This window comes from Podarcis erhardii (assembly GCF_964252035.2).
Source record: "Podarcis erhardii genome assembly, chromosome: 2".
Classification (NCBI taxonomy): Eukaryota; Metazoa; Chordata; class Lepidosauria; order Squamata; family Lacertidae; genus Podarcis; species Podarcis erhardii.
In genome coordinates, this window is record NC_138498.1 from 68,792,007 (window position 1) to 68,808,080 (window position 16,074).

The 16,074-nt window shown below is 44.1% G+C and overlaps 1 protein-coding gene across 4 annotated transcripts in view; it reads left to right on the forward strand.

Moving 5' to 3' along the window:
- Window positions 1–790: 790 nt before the first annotated feature.
- HRH2 (histamine receptor H2) overlaps window positions 791–16,074 on the forward strand; it is a 33,811-nt gene continuing 18,527 nt past the window's right edge. For all 4 annotated transcript variants that reach the window (XM_081851557.1, XM_081851559.1, XM_081851558.1 and 1 more), the window contains exon 1: window positions 791–903. The gene's annotated coding sequence lies outside the window, so the exon portion shown is untranslated. The remainder of the gene's footprint in view (window positions 904–16,074) is intronic.

The window sequence follows — 16,074 nt, forward strand, 5'->3', positions numbered from 1 at the left end:
CAGGTCTAGTTTTTGAGTGACCTCACATTTTTTCTGAATGCTTGGTAGTTTTACACACACACAGTAAGAGAGAGAGCAGCAGCAGCAGCAGTTTTCAAACCACAAAACTCATACTTCATTACCTTACATTGAATTGTGGGTATAAATAACTAGCTTTTAAAATTACAGATAGGTAGCCGTGTTGGTCTGCCATGGTCAAAACAAAATAAAAAAATTCCTTCCAGTAGCACCTTAAAGACCAACTGAGTTAGTTCTAGGTATGAGCTTTCGTGTGCATGCACACTTCTTCAGGTATCTGAAGAAGTGTGCATGCACACGAAAGCTCATACCTAGAACTAACTCAGTTGGTCTTTAAGGTGCTACTGGAAGGAATTTTTTTATTTTGTTTTGGCTTTTAAAATGTAATTCGTTTTGGTTGTGATCCAAAACATCTGGGAAGGCTGCTTTCGACAGGGGGGTGAACTGGGTGGTCTCCCCCAGCTGCACGCATCATGCCAGGCTCTGCAGAAAGCGGCTTTTGTGTTGCTGCGGGTCACAACTTCAGGCATGCTTTGCTGCCTGTGTGCACTGCACCCCGGGGCATAGTGTGCTCTCGCTCTCTGTGACGATTGGAGGCTTTGCTGGGCTATACTGCAGCTTGTGGTCATTCTAATCTGGCCCACTGTTTCTCTGACTCAAACTACAATCAGGCAACCCACTAGCTGTTTCAATATGTGTGGGGAAGTGGGAGGGGAGAGGAAAGGGGAGGGAGCTACCGCACACTGTAACAGCCCTGGAGCATTGGCTTCTGTGCTCTTAGAAATTCAGCGGCAGGCTAACGGAGAGACAAAACTTAAGAGCAGAGGAGAGATACTCCAGCTGATTGCCGTCTCTTGCCTCTTCTTTGCTCACTTCTCCTTGCAGGTAACAGTATGATTCCTTCTCTTCCTGGATACTGCCTTCCTTGTGACTTTTTATTTATTGAGTGGGGAACAAGAAAAATAAGAACCCATTTCTTTGACATCTTGTGTGTGCCCAATCACCATGGGAGCACACTGGATGTGTGTTTGTGTATGTATTGCTGCAGACCCTTTTCTTAACTATAATGGGGCTACATCTCACCTGTTCTCTTGACAATGCAGTTGTCAGAGTATTTAAGAGGGAAAAGTTGCAGAGGGGACTGTCTCCCTCAGAAGCTAGCTGCGCAAATGGAAAGAGTGGAGGGGCAGGCTCACACCTGCCAATTTATATTGATTATAAAATAAGCAGTGCATGCATTGCTTTGAAAGCCTCTTTCCCCAGGGTTTATGCTTCCTTGTGGATTTTGTGATGGATTTTATTTGTAGTAATACTGTCTGCCTTTGTTTCATGGGAATTGCCCTCTATTCAGCATAAGCAGGGGTGCCTCAGCTGTTGAACGCATAGTTTCTATTTATCTTTATTCAGTAATGCATGTGTATTTCACTGGACATTGTGTTTCAGGTACACTGGGGAAAACACAACAAAATTACTTCTAAAAAAGAAAAAGAAAGAAAGCATCTTTCTCACACAGTCAAGGTTGCTTTGAGAAACACTCATCCGCTGATAATCTTCAGAAAGGTTTCTGTGGTACATCTTCAGGTGTGTGTGGCAATTTCATAGTGCTCCCTCTGATTTCTAAGAGGCGCAATGGAAACTACCATAGGATCTTGTGGTGGGATTTTAGTAAGCACTTGTGCTGACTTCTAGGAATTGATGCACTCTGAAGCCATGCAGCCATGCAAGTTAGGAGAATTTGCTGCTATCGTTTACTTTAACCACAAGCACAGCACTCTTCCCAACACGGCATGGCTTGTCCACTTGGCTGGATCTGCACCTTCCAGAACCACTGTTCTGAAGCAGCAGGAAGGGCAGTGGCGTAGCGTGGGGGGTGCAGGGGGGGCCGGCCGCACCGGGCGCAACATCTGGGGTTAGGGCAAATCCACAGGTTAGGGGGCGCAAATCCACGGGTTAGGGGGCGCAAATCCACAGGTTAGGGGGCGCAAATTACTTGCCTTGCCCCGGGTGCTGACAACCCACGCTACGCCACTGAGGAAGGGAAAGGGAAAATTAGAAAGTGCCTTGAAAGTAAGAGATAGTGTAATATGGGGCAGTCCAGCAGAAATTTGTGGCAAACTTATGACCATAGAACACATGTTTATTGCAAACAACAGTCAACATTTTGGAACTGAATTGCAGCACACAAAAGAAACATTTGTAAGTTTTCCTCTAGAACCATGAGGACTTTTTCTTAATGTACACTAATGTACACTAGAATATTTTCTTAATGTACACTATCTCCTTCTGAATATCTCCATATAAGTCTTAAGAGTTGAGGGGGCTGGAAGGTGTGAGCAGATCAACACCAAATTAAGGAAGGGATAGCTTTGTTAAGATGGGAACAAATTTAACGAAATATGTTATGCTCAGTCTTTTTAATCAGGGGCCATTATAGTTCCAGTTACATGATAATGGACCCTTAAGCATGCTCTTCATAAAATGCTGGTTTATTTCCTTCTCATTTTATGCTTCCCTGCTGTTCCTATAGCAAGAGAAAAAATATTAAGCACCTCCACTCACTTTCTCTAATGTTTCATGCTCTAATTCCATATGGAACCCAAGGTGCCATGGTGGAAGCTATTTATTCTGGCAATGTGGGATAATGATGATTGAGGGAAAGGCAAATGTGACGCCCCAGACATCATGGGCTGGGTGTGAAGGATGTGTGCTGGTAAAGAGTGATGTCTAAACCACAATGAAAATATATTTCAGCTGAGAGTGCTGAGCTGTGGCTGCCCAATGCAATTTGCTGGCAGTTCCTGTTGACTGCCCCAATGTCGAACCATACTGATTCACAAAGCTACCTGTTTGGAAGTTGAAGAAATGAGCAGTACGAAGAAGAGAGGGAAAGAAGGGAGGGAAGAAGAGTAGGAAGGAGGGAAAATCCAGTGCTCAATAGATATTGGCATTGATCAAGCTATAGAGAAAGACAAATAAGCCAAAGGACCCCATCCAACACTGCATTTTTTTAAAAAACAAAACAAAACTGTGTTTTTATGAGCTTTATAAACTATCCTGGATTTTGAATTAAAGGGTAATATAAAAATGTTACCAATAAAAAGATTGCAATGGTGGAACATATTAAATCCACAGCTACAGGTGTTTTATGAAAAGGTCCAAAGCAAACACTTAGAGCATGGGTAGGCAAACTAAGGTCCGCAGGCCGGATTTGGCCCAATTGCCTTCTAAATCTGGCCTGCGGACAGTCCGGGAATCAGCGTGTTTTTATATGGGTAGAATGTGTCCTTTTAATTAAAATGCATCTCTTGGTTATTTGTGGGGCCTGCCTAGTGTTTTTACATGAGTAGAATGTGTGCTTTTATTTAAAATGCATCTCTGGGTTATTTGTGGGGCATAGGAATTCGTTCATTTTTATTTTCAAAATATAGTCTGGGCCCCCACAAGGTCTGAGGGACAGTGGACCGGCCCCCTGCTGAAAAAGTTTGCTGACCCCTGGTTTAGAGAGAAGGTCAAAGCAGGTACTCTTCAGATGTCAAGTACATCAGGAATGCAATGCTCTTATATCCATTAGCAACCAAGAACCATGGAAGCTTAGCAAGGTGTCGATTTTTAACTGTGTCTGTGCATAAAATCCTTTGTGGGTCAGCTAGATATTGCCTGCTCCATTTGCAAAATGGTGCATTAATGAGGACACATACATGGGTATCTATGTATGCCACCTACAGACACATAATTTGCAAACTCATTTCCCTAGAGCCATGTTGTGTCACCTCTGCGCTGATATCAAGGGAGAAATCAGCACTAGGGCAGAGCCTCCATTCTAAGGTGAGAAGCACAAGTTTGCACTCATGGCAAGATAGAAATAGTTAATAGATGTGGAAAGTGCATACAGCTAAAATAATACAGGCAATGCAGATAAGGCACAGCCTACACCAACAGCAATTTGACATATTCTACAGGGTGGAGAGAGATGAATGCCTGCTTGGGAACTGCACTGTGCAGGGGTCAGAGGAACCTATGAAGGCTTGCCTAACTTTGGTTTCCCATCAGAGTCTTCTCTCTGGTTGTTTGTGGAGGACAAAGGCAGTGGCATAGTGGGGGGGGGGTTGCAAAAAATTTCAAGGGCAAGGGATGCTTCCTCACCTCCAAACATTGGAGGTTGATGACCCAACCAACAACCCTTGTTTGCCTAAAATGGCCATGTATGCATGTCCAAGGAAAACAACCCAGACGCAAGAGCTGCAAGGGAAGGTGAGTTGCGGGTACCCTCTTTGGGAGCTGTGCCCCTCCCAGGCCGCTCCTACCTGCAGCTGCCAGCCAGGGCTGCACAGCTGCCCTTTATGCGCTCCTCCCAGGTCTTGCTGCTGCTGCTGCTGCTGCTGCTGCTGCTGCTGCTGCTGCTGCTGCTGCTTCGGGTCTCGTTGGCTCAGTTGGCACATGGCATAGCAAGTGTGTGTGTGTGTGTGTGTCTTTGTGTGTGTGTTTCTTCAGTTCTTTCATGACTTAACATTGCTGAATAAGATGTGCAGCTTTTTAAAAACAGAAAGGCAATTTTAAATGTGGGGAATCAACTATGAAGGAAACCTGATTGCTGCAGAGGGGGTGCAATACTTGCCTTGCCCTGGGTGCAAGCAGGCCTGCTATGCCTCTGGACAAGAGTCCTCTTGTTATCAGAGAACCAGAGGGACTGATCCCCAAGAATTTGTACCAAACCACTCCAAGGATCCTTAGTTCTAACAGGGCTTGGGGGTTGCTACAAACCCCTGAGAGAGACTCCTACTCCTTCTACCTTCTTTGGAATGGGTAATCATGTATCTCTGTCACTCTCATTTTCCTGATGTTGCTCTCCTCAAAGTAGAGTTTATCTCTGTTACGGTCTGCCAGGTCCCTACTGTCTTTCCAAGTGATCTGGACTACAACTCCCATCCGCCCCAGCCAGCATGACCTATGACCAATGTTGATAGGAAATGTAGTCCCAAATGCCCAGGGGGTACGGAGCTGAGGAATACAGATGTCTGTTGGAAAGTTTGGTTTTCTTTGGCTGCAAATGCCATAAAAGATGCTGTGGTGGACTAGGCCAGCATAGGCATGGACACATTGCTACTGGGAAAAGTCTGCTTTAGGAAACTGGAGGGCGCTGGTTGAGTCGAGGTGCTGCATTTTCAGACCCTCCAAGTGTCCCTGTTTTCCAGTTGTGGATCTACAGAAGCCATCCTGTTTTCTGATTTGATTGCAGCACGTCCTACTTTTCCTTAGGACATCCCTATTTTCATCAGATAAATGTTGAAGGGTATGGAGTTATGCAACCCACAAGCCAAGGAGATAAGTAGCTATACAACCTTTAGAAGACATCTGAAGGCAGCCCTGTCTAGGGAAGTTTTTTTAATGTTTAATGTTTTGTTATGTTTATATATATATGTCCAAAGCTGTCCAGAGTGGCTGGGGCAACCCTGTCAGACGGTGTTTTCTTTTACAAATAATAAAATTATTATTATTATTATTTAGAACGTCCCTATTTTCATTGGAGAAATGTTGAAGGGTATGCATTTTAAGCCCCCTGGGTTAAGAAGAGATTATATCAAGAAGTTTTAACCTCATCTTTGCACACACAGTTTCCTGTCTGGCAGTTGTAACTTGTTTCTTCACTGTCACCACTGTGATGTCAACACCTCTGTGTGGGTGTAAACAGAAGCCTTATTGCACCTCACACACACCTCAGCCACTTAGAAGTAAGAGTAAGTTCTCATTCTCTCGGGAGCAAAACAAGGCACAAGACGGATTCATTTTGCTAAGGTGTTACCTCAACTTGTTTTGATATCCGACAGCGGAAGGCAAGTCATTTTGAAAATACACCACTGCCCTCTTTAAGAGCACATTCACAGTTAGAATTGTAACCATGTCAACATGTGAAGTACGTGGGACAAATTCCATGCCCGTTACATCGACATTGTTAACCTCGCAGAGAAACTTGGTTAATATGGGGATCTAAAAATAACCTAAGAAAACAAATACAATGTTATATTCAGCAACCATGTAACAAGATGGCAGTCCGATGAAAGACTGCCATGTGCAGAATATGGCAGAAGTATTTTTGCAAGTCAGTTATATGATGCATAGTTAGGGCTAATTCATACAACCGTTACTGCATTTCAGAGATATAGATTAAATGCATCTGACTTAACTTGAGGCTACGGAGAAGCAGCCTGCAGCTCAGCCTGTGTTTTGCTTGCAAAGATTCCAACACTAGATTGACAATGAACTGGTAAACGTTGCTTAAGATGCAAAGTTAGGAAAACCAGCACACAATTGCTGTTCCAAGATCCCAGTACATCCTGGATACGCTCAGTTCAAAATTTCTGCCTCATTAAAATGGTTGGCTTGTGTTAACTTTTACTATGTATGCAGGTCAACTCCTCACTGGATTTGAATCGTACTTTGCATCCTGACAACCTGACCCATGAATTCCTTTAAAACTTTATTTCTACTCATGGCGGGATCTAAGAAGGCAATCATGCACAGCTGGCATACAAATGTTCTCTGTGCTATGGAAACATTGGCTCAGTTTTCATGTAATGCTCATGCAAATCACAGCTTAGTATGACTCCTTAAGTCTGTAGGATCCAAAAGAAGAGTTTGTTTGTTTGTTTGTTTGTTTGTTTGTTTGCTTGCTTGCTTGCTTGCTTGCTTGCTTGCTTGCTTGCTTGCTTGCTTGCTTGCTTATACCCCGCTTATCTGGCTGGGTTTCCCCAGCCAATCTGGGCGGCTTCCAACAGAACACTAAAAACAGAATAAAACTTAAAACATTAAAAACTTCCCTAAACAGGGCTGCCTTCAGATGTCTTCTTAAAGTCCAATAGTTGTTTATTTCTTTGACAACTGATGGGAGGGCGTTTCACAGGGAGGGTGCCACTACCGAGAAGGCCCTCTGCCTGGTTCCCTGTAACTTCGCTTCTAGCAGTGAAGGAACCACCAGAAGGCCCTCGGCGCTGGACCTCACTGTCCGGGCAGATCAATGGGGGGTGGAGATGCTCCTTCAGGTATACTGGGCCGAGGCCGTTTAGGGCTTTAAAGGTCAACACCAACACTTTGAATTGTGCCCAGAAACGTACTGGGAGCCAATGTAGGTCTACAGATTACAGCTGTTTGGTTATGCCATGGTTTGGCTGAGCATGTAGTCCAAACTCAGACTCGTGGCTTTTCTCCACCATACAAACCATGAGCTGTGAACCAAGAACAAACCTTTCTTTGTTCGAAGTAAAGTAAATCACAAGACCCGGTTCAATTAACACACAAAGCCAAACCACATTTTACCTAACATCAGAGCAGCAGCAGCAGGACCAGAGAAGGAGCAAAGAGGCTGTGATCTTCTCTCTGGGAACCTTACCTGCACACTTAAGGCATGGTTTGTCTTAGCGTTATGTGTGAACCGGATCTTTGTCTAGGATGTGCAATATTGGCCAGCAGCAGGCAAAACAGTAGTGAGTGCTCTTACTCAAATATCTCCTTCTCTCCCCCTCCCCGCCACCATGTTTACTTATGGATGAAGATGACACAACAGATAAATAAAGGCTTGATTCTTTCTACTATGGATGGTTAAGCTCAGATTAAATACACAGGACTTGTGCACACTAATACTTCTGTACTTCCAGAGAATAAGGAAGTTGTGAATTGTTTTATGCTGAGTCACACCAAGATTATCTCTAGCTCTATATTGTCAACCTTGAATTTGTGCCCCTCTCAAACATCACAGGTGAAGGTCTTAACCTGCTTTTTAAGAAAGATTCTTTTGCAGGAGATCTCTCTGAGCACTGAGAGTAGGGCTTTGTTCATACAAAGTAGGTGTTCCGGTACTGAGACATTGCTCCTCCCTGAGTAAGATCTTCTTGGCCTGAAACTATCAGTCCCCGATAGTAATTTCCACAGACTCAACAGTGTAAACATCGTATTTCATGAAAGCTTTGTTTTTGCCCTTTTGGAAATCGTATGGAGCATAACCTTTTGATATGAAATGCCCATATCTGTGATGGGAGAAGAGAACGACAGCAGCCCATACGCTTTTCCAGCATTTCTGATTATCCTACAACTTTGATCATGAGCGCTTTCAGGGGGAAAATAATCTCAGGCTTTCTGCTCTTGGCCATTGAAGTCCCTGAGATTAAAGGAACCCCCTGGAGCCCTGAGACTCAGGGGGCATCCATGCTTTCAAGTCTGCTCAAAGCATTCCACTGCTCATGCCACCAAGGCCAGCCCCCTGTTCAATATGGCCCCTCTGCCATTCTTTCACACACTATGTATAACCATTAGTACACCCTTCCCTGTTCCTTCTGCTCTTCTCTTGGGGAGTTTATCTGTCTCTGATGAGAAACTCCCCAAGAGGAAGGGCAGAAGGAACAGGGAAGGGTGTACTAATGGTTATATATAGCCCATGTTCAGCTGGAATTACCAGTAATTTGGATCATGATTTCCTCACCAGGGCTAGGGTTCAATGAGTATCGCAAGATTGTGCAACACTGGAGCATGCATCTGGGTTTCTTGATTTCTTTTTTCCTCATTTCAGCTCCATGCAGGGCACTTTTTAACATATTTTTACATGCCATCCCAGTCTCTGCTGAGTGGCTGCACATGAGTCCAGGCTCTCATCCAGGATTGTGATTCCGTTGGCAAATCAAGGGACAGCAAAGACTAATGTCTTTACGAAATGTGGCTTATTTAAACCTAAAGTCTTCAATGGAGAGAGTTCAGATGCACCAGTGCAGCGCTGGAGTCCAAGGCATCCTGCACACCATCTCTGCGCCTCTGTCCTAACCTGCCAAGATGGTTCTGCCCTGCATGGCCTCTGCCTAGAGTTCTAGCTCTACCCTTTTCCTTCCCAAACACCCTTACCAGGAAAAACCCAAGCCTTGTGTAAAACAGCATTCCCCCCCCCCCCCCCCCCCGTGGGCACAGCCCACCCCTCCCGTGTTTTCCTATGTCATGGAAAATGAACTCCCCACTCTGTCCACCAGCAAAGAATCTCTTGTCCTGGTGATGACTTGCTTCAGCACCTTTTGTCATTCTTTGTTATTCTATACCAAGTGGGGCCCTGTCCTCGAAAAAAGTTTAGCCTGTGTTTTTCACTGATTTGGCATTGTCCCTTCAATAATTTCTGGCACTGAAAGCCCCCCCCCCCAAAAAAAAAAAATCTGTTACCCCAAATCTGTAACAATATAAAGTGCAAGGGAAATCCTCTCCTAGTCCTCTTGAATCATCCCCCCCTGAAAAAAAATCCAAAATGTCCTCCTGAAGTGCCCTTTTAATTCCTCTTGGCCCAGGTTTAGGGAAAACAAAATATAAATGTAGATGCTATCTGTGTTTTCCTCTAGACTCTGTGATTTAGGATTTACCATCCTGTTTCAGCCTATATGGCTTAGCCTTGTTCAAGGTGCGCTCTCTCTCTCATGCAAACACACAAACAAATTTTTTGGAAAAATCAAATGCACAAGGCTGTATTTGACAAATGTTGAGTGTGTGACAAATATCACATCCAATTTGACCCTGAGCACCTCTGTTAAGTAAGCACTGAAGAAAACATTTATTTATTATTTATTTATTTTCTATACCGCTTTATATTTTTTAAAAAAAACCTCAAAGTGGTTTACAGCATATTAAATCAATAAAACAATCTGAAGTAAGTCAAATATAGAGTATACAGTCAAAGCAACATAACAGGAAACTAAAATATTATCTTAAAGATTTCAAAATAGAACATTACAAAGGAGGTCAACTACAGAATACATACCGGTGTTTAACATAGTAGGGCTGGGTGAGTCTGGACCCCGCCCCCTAGGCCAGTTGGAAAAGGCCTTGCAGGGAGCGGCCTTCACGCCTCAAAGCCGGGTGATGTTCCTCTGGCCTCATGAGGAGCCTCTTCAGTAGAACTGGTGAGTCTGGGCCTCGCCCAGACTTTTCCACTTCGATTTCAGAGGATGAGAGGTGTTTTTGAAAAAAAAGTTCCATCTCCCATTACCATGCATTAGCTGACATAGTTGTGTGTGTGTTTTACTCTTTGGCAGCTGAGGAGAGTATCCCTGAGTATGCGCTGAGTGCATTTCTATTTAACTGAGTAACAATGTAACCAAGCCACATTGATTGGGCTTTCTGAGCTTCAGGCCCTCAGATGACAGGAAGGCAAGCTCTTATCCTTGCTCTAAATGGCTTAATATTGCAGATGAAGATCATAAACAGTGGAATCAGGAAGACAGCATGGCCATCTGATGTCCATTTTTGCAGGGAAAGTGCCTCTGGCCACTTGGAAACAGCACTGTGATTCCTTCCCTTATTCCTTCCATTATTATGAAACATTAAACACCTGTTTTTAGTGAGCTTCTGTGCTCTTTCCCTTTGCCCTGACTTTCCGCACTGCACAGTGTCTCTGGGCAAGTCAGCATTTTCCTTTCTCTTCACATACCTGGATTATCAGAGAGATTTTTTTTGCTTACATCAGCTCACCGGTCCTGTTCTTTTTTTCTTTTCTTTTTTACATCATTCAGCCCCATTCCATTGACTTCATGATGCTAATCTTGAATTCCCAGAGCTTCTGGTCATTTTCAGGAAATGCAAGGATTATTGAGGCCCCTAGGAAACAAGGCGAATAAATACTTAGCAGAACACTCTAAGAAGAAAATGCTCAAAAGAGAGTATGGCTTTCTTTCCCACAACCCTTTCTCCACCTTTCAGCCCAGAGATTCAGGAGCAGAAACCGGGAGGGTCTCAGGGACAGAAAGGTGAGAGCTTTGATCTTGACTATTCCATCCATTTTTGTTTAACCTTTATTTCTTAAATGTTTTGAATTACATAGAAATGCAAAAAAAAAAAGTATCTACTATAAAAAGTTGTCTCAACCGTGCAGTACAAATACTGACTTCAGTATTTTATAACATTTTGTTAAATTTTGTTTATAAACATTTATAAAAATTTGTTTACCATTTAAAGTCACTTTTTCTGTCAGGACTGGAGTTGGTAGAAAGGGGACCATTAACAGGAATGTGACCACAGCCTGGGCAGTACAGGTTATGGCATAAGTGTGGTCTTCTCTTGTGCCATCTGCATCTTCATCCCATTATGGATGTTCTGCCTACATATCTTCACCAGCAGAACAGCCCCAACCCTGGAATATTCTGCTGGTGTGTCCTTTGAGTTGGCAGTTTATCTTAGGGATTGTGCCCTAAAGCAGAAACAGCCAACTTGGGAGCAGCTGTCCGGCAAGAATCGAACTCTTGTATCACAAGGGGTTTGGACTAGATGACCCTTGGGTTCCTTCCAGCTCTACAGTTCTATGATTCCATGATACCTTCCAGATGTTCTTGCACTCCAGCTTGCATCAGCCCTGACCATTGGCCATGCCAGCAGGAGTGGAGGAGAGCTGGACTCCAACCAATTCTGGAGGGGACCACTTTGACTACCCCTGCCCTAAGGAGATTCTGCTGCTAATTTTATAACCGAACATTCATTTCCATACAGCATCTGAAACATACTTGGAATAAAAGTAAGTATTTGATGTTCTTCCTTCCCAGTGTATACAGTGGTACCTGTGCTGTGATTTAAATAGGACTACACCAAAGTAAACAGTGGCTTCCTACATAGTGGCATGTTAATGTTTTGCTTTTATTTATTTATGTCGTCAGAACATTGTATTTGATCAGTTAAGGGGATACGATTGCAATAGGAGAATCTTTCAATAAGAGCAAAGTGCTCCATTTATCTATGCAGCAGAGAGTTTATGAAACAATTGCTTCTGTATTTGAGTGCCAAGAGTGTTCAGAAAGATTATTTGTATAGTGTGCAGGTCTCAGTCAATAAGTGGAGTATTAATTTCTGTTGAGATATGAAGTTCTTTAAAAAAAAAAAAATGAGGCTGCTTCTATCCCAAGACTCCCCCTTCATATATCTATATATCTAGATCTAGGGGGCATGTAACATTTGCTGGTGACAATTCTTATTCTGATCCCAACTAATCCATCCTACATTCTCATATTATCTCAAACTATAACAGCACAACTTCACTGATGCTGTTGGAACTATTTCCAGCACTGCTGGACATCGATTTGGCTTCACTTATTGTAGTGGAGATATTGGTGTTTCTCAAACATACTCTTGTTTTATAAGAAAAGTGTTGAAATCATCAGTCATTTGTTAGCTCTTTTAAAAAAGAAAATGAACCAAGCTTTTTTTCAACTTCATACCTCTCCAAATTACAAAATATTCTATAAAATTCCTTCTGGTCGGCCCTGTTTTGCATTCAGAGGGTTTCAGGTTCAATCCCTGGCAACTACTACTGGAGAGCCACTGTAAGTCTGTGTAGACAATACTAAGCAAAATGGACCAGTGGTCTGACGTGGTATAAAACTGCTCCCTGTCTTCCAGGAACAAATAGCACAATGACCATTAAAAGTAAGGAAGAAAGGAGATCAGTTGCTACGAAGTAAATTTATTAATTTTTTTATACTAATCTAGAATCTACCTGTTAATGTTGTTGGAAGTACCACAGCAGAGATCGTTCAGATTATGATTTAAGACATGGGTAGGCAAACTAAGGCCCGGGGGCCGGATCCGGCCCAATTGCCTTCTAAATCCGGCCTGTGGACGGACCAGGAATCAGAGTGTTTTTACATGAGAAGAATGTGTGCTTTTATTTAAAATGCATCTGTGATGGGATAATGAGCTGCTTGTGCGTAAAAGCTGAATCCCTCAGAGCTTTGGCATAGGTCTCAAAGCTCTGCCTTTACGGGAGCCCTCAAAGCATGACTCCCTCAATCGCTGGCAGAATCTGTCAGTGGGCGTTTCCGGAATTTGCGCCAACATAAGAGTTCCTTAACGGAAACTCTCCTTCGGGATTCTCGGCGTGACAGTTTCCTGCGAGGAGTAGGTGTACCCAGAGGAGGTCCTGAGACCTCCCCGCTGTTTTCACTGGAAGTCTCTTGGAGCCATCCCTCCGACTGAGTTTCTCCATGAACTCTCTCTCTCCCCCTGCTGGTTCCTTCCTCCGCATCCGAGGGTCTCCTAGCCTCCTTGAGCCCCTCCACCACCTGACTCTCCGATGGCAGTTCCCTGACAGCATCTCTGGGTTATTTGTGGGGCATAGGAATTCATTCATTATTATTTTTTGAAATATTGTCTGGCCCACCACATGGTCTGAGGGACGGTGGACCGGCCCACGGCTGGAAAAGGTTGCTGACCCCTGATTTAAGAGTTCACTTATCATTAGAAGCAAGGATGAGGTTCCTGTTCCTGTTGTTGTAGACTGATGAAATAAAAATTATGAGTTTGTACATAAGGGTACCAAAAATATGATAAATCATTTGGATTGTTTGAACTCAGTGGTGGTGGGCAGCAGCTTGAAGGCATCTGGAAAATGTGTATGCTGGCAAAGCAGCCAATTCTAGCATGGACATTAAAAGATTGGGATTTGAATTACAGGATTCTTTTATTCGGTGCTTGTCATTTGGTCCTTGGTCTTAACTTTCAGCTAGCTGGCATCAGATATACTGAGGAAGTTCGCTTGGCTCCTGCATTATCTTATAGCTCTGGTTGTCATAACTCTATTGTGAACCTGCACATGACAGTAGACGGAAGTACAAACACTCATAGCCTCAGTTCCAGAACACTTACTGTGCACATGAAGACAGACTCCCTTCAAGCAAAGTCAGAATTCTACAAATCCACCAGAATAATTATGGCAAGAGGTACCCCCTACTCATACCTACTGTTTTTGATTATTATTACTTATATATTACTGAAGGCTTTTCCATTTGCCCTCTCTCTGGGGTGAAGCTGGACAGCTGTAGCTGCTGCTGCTACAGTAACAACAACAACAACAACAACAACAACAACAACAACAACAACAACAATAATAATAATAATAATTTATTTCTAACACCACCACCCCCCCCCACACACACATCTGGCTGGGTTTCCCCAGCCACTCCGGGCAGCTTTCAACAGAACATTGCAAACAGAATAAAGCTTCAAACATTAAAAACTTCCCTAAACAGAGCTGCCTTCAGATGCCTTCTAAAAGTCATATACAGTGGTACCTCAGATTAAGTACTTAATTTGTTCCGGAGGTCCGTTCTTAACCTGAAACTGTTCTTAACCTGAAGTACCACTTTAGCTAATGGGGCTTCCTGCTATTGCCGCGCGGCCAGAGCCCGATTTCTGTTCTTATCCTGAAGCAAAGTTCTTAACCTGAAGCACTATTTCTGGGTTAGTGGAGTGTGTAACCTGAAGCGTATGTAACCCGAGGTACCACTGTAGTTGTTTATTTCCTTGACATCTGATGGGAGGGCATTCCACAGGGCAGGCGCCACTACCGGGAAGGCACTCTGCCTGGTTCCCAGTAACCTACCTAACTCTTGAACCCTTGGCACATGCTTAGTGAGGAGGGGCAGAACCACCACACCAAAGCTGGGAGAAACTGCCTCTCTGCCTCAGAGGAGTAGCAGCTGTGGAAGAAGACTGGGGGGGGGATGCACAGTGGGGCCGGTCTCACACGCCCAGGAAAAAAGAAGGCCCGTGACCTCCTCTCCTCTCCTCTCCCCCCCCCAACTTGATGGACTACTCCAGTGTCACCTCAGATCCAAAGAACAGCATTAAGGCCATAATGAACTGAGTAACAGACTCCGAAGCACGAAAGGTCATGGGCTGCTCATGCACAAGTTCCTTAGGGAGAGCCTTTTATCCTCCTTTCCTTTCCCACCAGCTGACACAACACTCCCTTCCCCCCATCCAGCCCTTTAACTAAGCGATAGAACTACCACAGAGCCCTCCTCGTGGCACCACCAGCACGCAGTTCGCCATCTCAACTCCTCCCCGCTTTCCTCCTCCCTTCAGCCAGCTGAGACCCCGCCGCCAGGTGCAGCCTGTCACACACACACACCCTTTCCTCCAACAGTACTCAAACAGCAAGATGTCTTAGGCCAACCCTGCAACAACTATTTTAATGCACTGAGTACCAATACCAATACACAATACTTTCAGTTGCAAGGGCATTTGCAACTGAAAGCAATTGGAGGAAACCTTTTGAAAAGGCTAGCTTTCAAGCAAGTGAAGTAAAAGATCTTTCAAAGCTCTGTAGATTCCATTGATTCCATCTTGTGCCATGTCAATGCTGCTTGTTGCGTCCTGTGAACTAAGGGGCTGGCTAGCTTCCACAAAACTTAACATCAGGCATGATCTCAGCTACTGTCTTCCTGAGATTCCAGCTAATACCACGCCGCTTCTCCTTGCTTCTCATAACTATGTTTTAGTTCTCTATCAGTGTATGCCAGATGTGAAGGAAATGAGCTGACCTTAAAAATAAAGATCTTGTTTGTATTTGTTTTGGGATTATGGGGTTAAGCTGTTGGATGACGTGCATCTTTGCCCATCCAGAAAAACAAGCTGATAGGTGACACAGTTTAATTTGAACAGAATGCTGTAGATATAGTTTAGTGGCTACAGCTAGGTTGTGGGTATGGCCTGCCTTGCTATAACAAGCTCTGGCACACTTTCCCCCTTGGAGAGGGAGGGGCAATTCACGCCATCCTGACTCCTGTCTCGGCTGTTTTCCCAGCTAGTAAGATTGTGTGTGCCTGTTTTTTGACTGAATCACTTAGTTTGGTCTGTGAGGTACCGTGTTTTTTGCTCTATAACACGCACCCGACCATAACACGCACGTAGTTTTTAGAGGAGGAAAATCCGTAGGCATGCCACCCGTAGGCATTCCCTCCATAACACGCACAGACATTTCCCCTTACTTTTTAGGAGGAAAAAAGTGAGTGTTATGGTGCAAAAGATACGGTATTTGCCGGCAGGTAAGAGAGTATTTCTGCTGATTGCAGTATTGGGCATTGTCTGATTGCTGAGTAGATACAGCAGGGGTTTTGGTGTGGACCAGGACTACCTTGGTGGAAGAACAAGCTTTACCATGGACAGCGAGGTCAACTGTGGTAGAATTGTCCCCAAAAGTATCCTCCAAACACATCAAGTGGGTCACACCCTTGAAGTAGTCCTTGCCCCAAGTGATATGAGGAATGCACT